Here is an 11,418-nt window from a genome sequence, read left to right as displayed (position 1 = left end):
GAACATTCTGATGGAAAATCAACAAAGATAAGGACCCAATTTGGGATGCTTTTTCATATATCTGTCGAACTGTGCTATCGCTAGCGTTTGACTAGAATCAATGCTGCTGTGTGTTAGCTATTGTAGTAAGCTAATATAACGATATATTGTGTTTTCGCTGTAAAACACTTCAGAAATCGGAAATATTGTCTGTATTCACAAGATCTTTCTCTTTCATTAGCTATCCACCATATATTTTTCTGAAATGTTTTCTGATGTGTAATTAGTAGTTGACGTTGGTGTCTGTATTTTCTCTGGCTACTGCCGTGCGATTTCTGACTGTAGCTATGATGGTGGCTAAGATGGTAGCAGTAATGTAAAACTGATTTATAGCTAAAATATGCAAATTCTTCGAACAAAACATAGATTTATTGTGTAACATGTTATAGGACTGTCATCTGATGTAGTTTTTTCTAGGTTATTTAGGTTGGTTTTAGGTTAGTTAGGTTGGCTTGTGCATGCTACTTCATCCTACTTGTGCTGTGAAAAATGTCTGTCCTCTTTTTTATTTGGTGGTGAGCTAACATAAATATATGTGGTGTTTTCTCTGTAAAACATTTAAAAAATCGGACATGTTGGCTGGATTGACAAGATGTTTATCTTTCAAATGCTGTATTGGACTTGTTAATGTGTGAAAGTAAAAAAAAAAAAAAATAGATTTTGAATTTCGCGCCCTGCACTTGAGCTGGATGTTGTCAGAGGTGTACCGATATCGGGACAGCCCGCCTAACAGGTTAAACTCAATCATCAAGTTTGCAGACGATACTACAGTGGTAGGCCTAATTACCAACAATGATAAGACGGCCTACAGGGAGGAGGTGATGGCCCTCGGAGTGTGGTGTCAGGAAAATAACCTCTCACTCAACATCAACAAAACAAAGGAGATGATCGTGGACTTCAGGAAACAGCAGAGGGAGCACCCCCCCCCATCCACATCGACGGGACAGTAATGGAGTAGGTGGAATGTTTTAAGTTCCTTGGCGTACACATCACGGACTAACTGAAATGGTCCACCCACACACACAGCGTGGTGAAGAACGCGCAAGGAGGCTGAAGAAATTTGTCTTGTCATCTGAAACACTCACAAACTTTTACAGATGCACAATCGAGAGCATCCTGTAGGACTGTACCACCGCCCTCAACTGCAAGGCTCTCCAGAGGGTAGTGTGGTCTGCACAACGCATCACCGGGGGCAAACTTCCTGCCCTCCAGGACACCTACAGCGCCCAATGTCACAAATTGGAGTGGGTCTAGGCTTTCTGGGATGGTGTTGATGTGAGCCATGGCCAGCCTTTCAAAGCACTTCATGGCTACGGATGTGATTGCTTCAGGTCGGTAGTTGTTTAGGCAGGTTACCTTTGTGTTCTTGTGCACAGGGACTATGGTGGTCTGCTTAAAACATGTTGGTATTACAGACTCGGACAGGGAGAGGTTGAAAATGTCAGTGAAGACACTTGCCAGTTGGTCAGCGCATGCTAGCAGTACACGTCCTGGTAATCCGTCTGGCCCTGCCTCTTTGTGAATGTTGACCTGTTTAATGGTCTTACTCACATCGGCTGCGGAGAGCGTGATCACACAGTCTTACGGAATAGCTGGTGCTCTCATGCGTGTTTCAGTGTTATTTGCCTCGAAGCGAGCATAGAAGTAGTTTAGTTCGTCTGGTAGGCTCGTGTCACTGGGCAGCTCTCGGCTGTGCTTCCCCTTGTAGTCTGTAATGGTTTGCAAGCCCTGCCACATCCGACGAGCGTTAGAGCCGTTGTAGTACAATTCGATCTTAGTCCTGTATTGATGCTTTGCCTGTTTGATGGTTTGTCTGAGGGCATAGCGGGATTTCTTAAAAGCTTCCGGATTAGATACCCGCTCCATTAAAGCGACAGCTCTAGCATTTAGCTCATTGCGTATGCTGCAAGTAATCCATGGCTTCTGGTTGGGGTATGTACGTACGGTCACTGTGGGGACGACGTCATCGATGCACTTATTGATGAAGCCAATGACTGATGTGATGTACTCCTAAATGCCATCGGAGGAATCCCGGAACATATTCCAGTCTATGCTAGCAAAACAGTCACGTAGCTTAGCATCCGCTTCATCTGACCACTTTTTTATTTTCTAGTGAAATCTTAACGCTACAGCATACAATGACATTCTAGACTATTCTGTGCTTCCAACTTTGTGGCAACAGTTTGGGGAAGGCCCTTTCCTGTTTCAGCATGGCAATGTCCCCGTGCACAAAGCGGGGTCCATACAGAAATGGTTTGTCGAGATCAGTGTGGAAGAACTTGACTGGCCTGCAGAGAGCCCTGACGTAAACCCCATCACACACCTTTGGGATGAATTGGAACACCAACTGCGAGCCAGGACTAATCGCCCAACTTTAGTGTCCGACCTCACTAATGCTCTTGTGGCTGAATGGAAGCAAGTCCCTGTAGCAATGTTCCAGTATCTAGTGGAAAGCCTTCCCAGAAGAGTGGAGAATGTTATCGCAGCAAAGGGGGAACCAACTCCATATTAATGCTCATGATTTTGGAATGAGATGTTCGATGAGCAGGTGTCCACATACTTTTGGTCATGTATTGTACTTGGTTTTTACCTGCATTAAGTACCAATTTCAGTTCAACAAAGGCTTTCTGCAGGGCAATAAAGGCAGATTGAAACTCTGACAGAAATGTATTAGCTGTGGAAGCAATAGCATACACCACAGTGTCGTCCGCATACAAGTTAAAGTTATAATTTTGTACTGATAAACTAATATTGTTAATGTAAATAGTGAAAAGAACCGGACCAAGAATCGATCCCAGTAATACACCTTTTGTTATGTCCAGAAAACCTGATTTAACACCATCAGTAAATGTTTGTTTGAACTCATCCACAATTGATAGAGACTATATTTTTCTTACAGGCCTTTCTGTTGTCACCTTCAGGTTTCCCCAAGAGATAACAGGTACTGGTAGACATGCAATATAGAGACTGAGATACAAGTCAAATGACCATAAACTCACTCCTTCCTTCCCCAGAGGAGATGTACAACTGTACAATCAATGAGAGAGAGACCAAAACATCTGGTGCTTTCCTTGTGAAATTAGTTCAAATCTTCGCAGCTTCTTGATTATTTAAACATTATTTGAGCCAAATTACGGACCCTTATTCCATAGCGGAAAGAACACTGGAACGACTCTAAAAAAAGACAGGAAGAAAAAAAGAAAAGCTGTGCTTCGGGGGAAGAGTTTGTTTTTTCTTTAGAATTCATCATCAGACGTCACGTTGTTCCAAGTACTCTTCAACGGGGCCCTGACTTTTTGCTTTGATGTGGAAGGCCTGAAGGGATAATAAGTCAAACCTATGGGACTGTGTGGCGACTGTGTACACTGTCTCCCACACTATTTTGCTATTGTTAATGTAACATACCCTTTTTTAACTTTGTGATCTGAAAGTTCACAAACCTAATATCTAGATGATCTTTTGTTGCAACTGGGTGCTGGAAAGATCATTACAAATCAAATAACATGAAAGAAAATAGTTGTTGTAAATTGTATTCAATTCAGATTAATAAGACTTTTTTACAGTTCCACAGAGACAAAGCAGGAGATACGAGTTAAACACATAACATTACTGTACCATGTCAAATATGGTCATGGTGAGGGATTGTTAAGGTTGCACCTCGCTGACTCTGCTATCTGAGCTAAGTCGTTTCAGAGTGTGAACAACCTAGCAGTCTGTGGGTGGTTGAGGCCACATATCACTTATATGCTGTCCTTTCGTTTGTATTGTTTACAAAACAGTTGGACTCACACGGAGCTGGCATCTTTCTGCAGGGATTTCTTTCTAAATTGCCCTGTAGTGCTTGTAACGTGGGAAAGGTCTGTCCTCTCCCCATCCTTGTTTTTTGATGTGTTCCAGCCTGCTGTCAAGATGAGAGCCAGCGAGCGTGCAGCAGTGGTACATTCGCTTGTATACACATGTTTATTGTCTGTTCTCTTTGTAATTCTGTATTTACTACAGAAAAATGTGCATAGTATCTATGCAAAGACTGTGCAAAGTTTGGTTTTTGTGTGTGTGTATTTCTATTCTCCGATCACTGATCATCAGCACCCAGAGCTCCTCTGCCGCTCTTCCTGCTCTCTGTTGGTTGACTGACATTTCGTTTCTGGACAGGAAGTGGATCTGCTGCCAAAGATGATTAGAAGCCAGGGAAAGCATAACATCTCCAACTCCTTAGCAGTATACTGTGGGAGCGCACAAGGCCTGCCCTGTGTCCAACACATGTGACTGTATTGTTTGATAGATTTGTTCCCCAATAAGAAAACAAACATTTATGCTCAAAATAAATAAGGAACTAGCAAATGAGCCAGCGGTTTCACTCTTCCAACATCTCTTTTTCCACCAGATGCACCGGGCTAGCAGCTGTGCCAGCACAGGTAAAACGGCTTCTGACTAACGAGGTGACAGGTACAACACATCCTGACCAACGACGATGATTCCAATCAGTACCCCATACTACCCCAGAACACACCAGACTACCTCAGAATACCCCAGAATACCCCAAACTATCCTAGACAACCACAGAATACTCCAGACTACCCCAGAGTACCACAGAATACCTCAGACTACCCTAGACTACCCCATAATACTCTATAATACCTCTGACTACCCCAGAGTCCGCCAGAATAGCCCATAATACCACAGACTACCCCACCAAACCAAGATTAATCTGCCGGACTGCCAGATGGCGAAGCGCTATATTCATCACTTCAGAGAATGTGTTTCCACTGCTCCAGAGTCCAATGGTGGCGAGCTTTACGCCACTCCAGCCGGCGCTTGGCATTGCGCATGGTGATCTTAGGCTTGTGTGCGGCTGTTCAGACATGGAAACCCTTTTCATGAGCTTCCAACGAACAGCTATTGTGCTGAAGTTGCTTCCAGAGGCAATTTGGAACTCGGTAGTGAGTGTTGCAACCGAGGACAGATGATTTTTAAGCGTTACGTGCTTCAGCACTTGGCGGCCCCGTTCTGTGAGCTTGTGTGGCCTACCACTTTGCGGCTAAGCCGTTGTTACTCCTAGATGTTTTCACTTCACAGTAACAGCACTCACAGTTGACCGGGGTAGCTCTAGCAGGGCAGAAATTTGACGACCTGACTTCTTGGAAAGGTGGCATCCTATGACGGTGACACATTGAAAGTCACTGAGCTCTTCAGTAAGGCCATTCCACTGCCAATGTTTGACTATGGAGATTGCATGGCTGAGTGCTTGATTTTATACACCTGTCAGAAACGGGTTTGGCTGAAATAGCCAAATTCACTCATTTGAAAGGGTTTCCACATACTTTTGTACATATAATGTTTGTTATTTTGCAAATTATTTTTCCAAATTGTATTACGTTACAGCCTTATTCTAAAATTGATTCAATTGTTTTATCAATTACACACAAGACCCCATAATGACAAAGCCAAAACAGTTTTTTATACTTTTTTGCAAATGTATATATATACAAAAACTGGACATATCACATTTACATAAGTATTCAGACCCTTTACTCAGTACTTTGTTGAAGCCCCTTTGGCAGCGATCACAGCCTCAAGTCTTCTTGGGTATGATGCTACAGGCTTGGCACATCTGTATTTGCAGATCCTCTCAAGCTCTGTCAGGTTGGATGGGGAGCATCGCTGTACAGCTATTTTCAGGTCTCCCCAGAGATGTTTGAACGGGTTCAAGTCCAGGCTTTGGCTGGGTCACTCAAGGACATTCAGAGACTTGTCCTGAAGCCACTGCTGCGTTGTCTTGGCTGTGTGCTTAGGGTCATTGTTCTGTTGGAAAGTGAACCTTTACCCCAGTCTGAGGTCCTGAGCACTCTGGAGCAGGTTTTCATCAAGGATCTCTCTGTAATTTTCTCCGTTCATCTTTCCCTTGATCCTGACTAGTCTCCTAGTCCCTGCTGCTAAAAAACATCACCATAGCATGATGCTGCCACCACCATGCTTCACCGTTGGGATGGTGCAAGGTTTCCTCCAGACGTGACGCTTGGCATTCAGGCCAAAGAGTTCAATCTTGGTTTCATCAGACCAGAGACTCTTGATCTCATGGTCTGAGAGTCCTTTTGGTACCTTTTGCCAAACTCAAAGTAAGCTGTCATGTGCCTTTACCTGAGTGGCATCCGTCCCTTCACTTTACCATAAAGGCCTGATTGGTGGAGTGCTGCAGAGAAGCTTGTGCTTCTGGAAGGTTCTCCCATCTCCACAGAGGAACTCTGGAGCTCTGTCAAAGTGACCATCGGGTTCTCGATCACCTCCTTAACCAAGACCCTTCTCCCCCGATTGCTCAATTTGGTCGAGCGGCCAGCTCTAGGAACAGTCTTGGTTGTTCCAAACTTCTTCCATTTAAGAATGATGGAGGCCACTGTGTTATGTGGGACCTTCAATGCTGCATAATGTTTTTGGTACCCTTCCCCAGATCTGTACCTCGACACAATCCTGTCTCAGAGCTCTACGGACAAATTCCTTCAACCCCATGGCTTGATTTTTGCTCTGACATGCACTGTAAACTGTGGGACCTTATATAGACAGGTGTGTGCCTTTTCAAATCAAGTCCAATCAATTGAATTTGCCACAGGTGGACTCCAATCAAGTTGTAGAAACATCTCAAGGATGATCAACGGAAACAGGATGCATCTGAGCTCAATTTCGAGTCACATAGCAAAGGGTCTGAATACTTATGTAAATAAAGTTTTTATGTTTTTATATTTGACAAATTATCAAAAATTTCGAAAATCTGTTTTCACTTTGTCATTATGGGGTATTGTGAGTAAATTGTTGAGGATTTTTTTTATTTAATCAATTTTAGAGTAAGGCTGTAATGTAACAAAGTGTGGAAACGGTCAAGGGGTCTGAATACTTTCCGAATGCCCTGTAGATGGGTATCTGGATGGACGAAAAGCTATCTTTCAAAAAGCATGTTGATCCGTTAATTAAGAAACTAACTCTAAAAATAGGAACGTAGGCTGACCTTTCCTTGAAGTCTCGTAGATTGCACTCTTTTTTGTATAAAGCTCTCTTCTGCCATACCTTACCTTATTGTCAACCTTCAGACGTATAAGTCAACAGACACAGATTCAGGGATGGCTAACCCTGGAGATTCTTTCAATCTCCACAAGTTGGATAAATCTGCTTAAAAACAATTGCGCCCCTCATGTCGAATGATCTCCAAAAGTCCTTAAAGTTGGTGAAGTTGGTGCCTCTAGGGCGATTCAGGTCAAATCAAATCAAATCAAATGTATTTATAAAGCCCTTCTTACATCAGCTGATATCTCAAAGTGCTGTACAGAAACCCAGCCTAAAACCCCAAACAGCAAGCAATGCAGGTGTAGAAGCACGGTGGCTAGGAAAAACTCCCTAGAAAGGCCAGGAAGAAGGAAGAAACCTAGAGAGGAACCTGGCTATGAGAGGTGGCCAGTCCTCTTCTGGCTGAGCCGGGTGGAGATTATAACAGAACATGGCCAAGATGTTCAAATGTTCATAGGTGACTAGCAGGGTCAAATAATAATAATCCCAGTGGTTGTAGAGGGTGCAACAGGTCATCACCTCAGGAGTAAATGTCAGTTGGCTTTTCATAGCCGATCATTAAGAGTATCTCTACCGCTCCTGCGGTCTCTAGAGAGTTGAAAACAGCAGGTCTGGGACAGGTAGCACGTCCGCTGAACAGGTCAGGATTCCATAGCCGCAGGCAGAACAGTTGAAAATGGAGCAGCAGCACGGCCAGGTGGACTGGAGACAGCAAGGAGTCATCAGGCCAGACAGTCCTGAGGCATGGTCCTAGGGCTCAGGTCCTCCGAGATAGAGAAAGAAAGAAAGAGAGAAAGAAAGAAAGAAAGAAAGAAAGAAAGAAAGAAAGAAAGAAAGAAAGAAAGAAAGAAAGAAAGAAAGAAAGAAAGAGTTAGAGAGAGCCTACTTAAATTCACACAGGACACCGGATAAGACAGGAGAAATTCTCCAGATATAACAAACTGGCCCTAGCCCCCCAACACATAAACTACTGCAGCATAAATACTGGAGGCTGAGACAGGAGTGGTCGGGAGACACTGTGGCCCCATCCGACGATACCCCCGGACAGGGCCAAAGAATGTGTTTGTTTCTTAAGATTGTGTTTTGTGTTTGCTTTTCATGTATAGTGTTTTTGCTTTGTCATTATGGGGTATTGCGTGCAGATTGATAGAGGAAAAAACTATTTCATTAATTTTAGAATAAGGCTGTAACGTAACAAAATGTGGAAAAAGTCAATGGGTCTGAAAACTTTCCAAAGGCACTGTATGTACAGTGTAATTTATGTGTATGTAGATGTGTATAGTGTAATTGATGTGTATATAGATATGTATAGTGTAATTGATGTTTATTGATGTGTTCGTGCAGGACTCATCTGTGAAAGATACCGTGGTCTCATCATGATTCCCTTCTTAAATAAAGGTACAACAAATTCTAAGAAATACAAATACACATTTTTAAGACAATTGGATATTATGTTTTTTTCCCCGTTGACAATGTTTCTTTCTCAGAAACGCAACACACGCACACACGCGCACACGTGCACACGTACACACGTACACACGCACACACACACACACACACACACACACACACACACACACACACACACACACACACACACACACACACACACACACACTCAGTTGATCACCAGAGATCCATTGTGTGGGTAAGCTTTTGAAGACTTCCTGCAATGTGTTGCACATGTTGAGTGATGCTCTGAACCTTCCTTTACCCATAATGGATTCATAATTGCAGTAAATGAACCACAGAAGAAATGTGTGCTCAACATTTTCTTAACTCCTCTTGGGTGTTGGGGATAAATAAATCAATACATTTGAAATATGCTGAACAAAGAGTGGAAGATCACCCTGAAAGATTTCATCTCACATTTGATATTTGTGTATATAGATGAATGCAAATTTCTAATCAGATTCTCTGCATTTAATTTGAGAATGATGAAAAGGAGAGACCAGGCCTAAATGATGTTGCTTGCTGGGCCTCCAAAGGAGAGATTGAGAGGAGCTTGTGAGATTTTATTTGAATCCCGGTAATGAAGTTAATTTTACAAGGTTTCCGTTCATTAAGCACAGCTGGCTCAGGTGAAATGTAGACATTTACAGTAAGCACTAGCACTAGCACACACACACACACGCACACACACACACACACACACACGCACACACACACACACACACACACACACACACACACACACACACACACACACACACACACACACACACACACAGAACTGAGATTTGAACTGAGAACATATAAACTGAAAGTATTGGGTGATTGATCCTTGGTAAGTGAAACCAGAAAAAAGGCACAAGGTACTGAGATGGAGCTACAGAGACACCACCTTTTGAAAAAAATGTATTTCCAAATAAATGTAATACCTTTATATTTCATATCTTTTGCAATGTGTTGGAGACAACCTCCCCCCAACTAACCACTGAGGGCCTATATAACCACCACCGTGCTACAGAGGTCTGACACAGTGTGTTGAACCTGAGAGGGCTCTCTCCCAAGCTTTCACATGAAAAAACGCTCAGGAATGTCCATGAAAAGTTCACTGTTACAACAGCACATCCTTTTCTCATTACGCTTCAATAACATACCTTTGATTCTGGCTATTTTTAGCCACTTCCTGTCTATCTGTGGGGCAGTGGGGTAGAGTAGAGTGGGCTTTAGAGGGCCAGGTGGTCCATTCTCACAGGAAGTCAAGGCTTAGCACATCTAACCTTACTTACTCATAGATCATATCTTATGACATTAAATTACCTTCGAATTAAATTAAATTGTCCAAAAAAACTCCAATCAATGAACTTTAAACAGTTGCCAATATGTTTATTTTTCACATTTATCTCAGAAATACAGTTTGTAAATCTGTAAATCTGCATGTTCAGCTAGCTGCCTGGAGAGTTGCCACTTTGAGCCAGCGGTGCCCACGATGGAAAGAAGCAGTTCATTACACACTCCCAATTAAACAGATATTAAATGGGGTCCACACTCAGAGAGAGTGTAGAGTGCAGAGCATTTCCCAGGCCTTACCCCCTCCACCACCCTGTAGGTGACATCAGAGACCCTTTCCTAAACAAAGGCAGTTAGCTCTGAGAGAGAGAGACAGAGAGAGAGAGAGAGAGAGAGAGAGAGAGAGAGGGAAGATTTGACAGAGAGAGACAGAGAGAGAGGGATGATTTGACAGAGAGAGAGAGAGAGAGAAAGAGAAAGAGAGAGAGGGAGAGGAGTGTCCTGTTTAAGACGGAACGGTTGAGTTATGTTCGTCTTGGCAGCGCAGCACATCGGCTGGGTCCAAGGCATCACGGCGCCACCTCAGGCTCTCAGCAGCGGCCGGGGCGTTCTCCCAGCACATGGCATTCATTTTGGGGGCTGTTGGGGAGCGAGATGGGGCTGCTTTTCCAAAGCCGAGCGGTGCCTGAGCAATTAGGGGCAGCAATTACAAAGGGTGGATCTCCTCTCTGCTCATGCCAAGAGTAATGCTGGGGCTGCCAGGGGTCTAATGGAAGTGACAGGGAAGGGAGTCGTAATGGTGATCGTATGCTTGATTTACACCAGGAAAGGCGCAGTGTTTTTGGGTTGTTTTTACCCTCTGTTTCAGTGTCCCGCCAATCAGAATCAGAAAAAAGAAAACAGTAACACACATCTGAGAGATGTAGCGGTGATGATGAGAGATTGAATATGTGACTGAACCGCAGCCTGGTTTCCTACCAATCACAGAAGATGTTTAACTTCCCCCGTCCCGTGATGGAGGTATTTCCAGAAGTGGTAATCAAGTGCCACCAGAGTGTGAGGGCGGCATTGGCCTGGGGTGCTTTCTACATTTTAACAACAAATGTGGATTTTCACTTAGGGACCCCGGCCTCCAGAATAAGATGGCTTGGCATCAGACAGAAGCACATCTGGACTGATCAAACAATGTTATGTTTTAAAACAAGTATAACTAGCAATTATCCAAAGTATTTTCATAATAGCAATACAGTTTGCCCACACCACTTTGAGCAACATCTCTTTGGCTATTTACCCTCTACCCCGCCAACAGCAATTGTCTTGACCTTGGAAGCTCCATATAATTTTACTTTATAGATGTTTTTCTATGATATATGAGCAGTGATTATTGAATTTCTGAATGATGTAAGAAATAAGAAGAAATGATCCAAACGTTATGTTGTGACTCAAGCTGTTGGCATGTTTCTGACCATATATTCGGTCTTGAAACTGCTAGATGCTTTGCGGTAAAGTTAGTTATTTTTCAGCATAATTTAAACTCCTTTCTGCAGGCAAATTACCAAATCACCCTCTAGTGGCCTCATGGGTGGAATG

The sequence above is a fragment of the Salvelinus namaycush genome, chromosome 19 (genome assembly GCF_016432855.1).
Source record: "Salvelinus namaycush isolate Seneca chromosome 19, SaNama_1.0, whole genome shotgun sequence".
NCBI lineage: Eukaryota > Metazoa > Chordata > Actinopteri > Salmoniformes > Salmonidae > Salvelinus > Salvelinus namaycush.
This window is presented reverse-complemented; position numbering follows the sequence as displayed.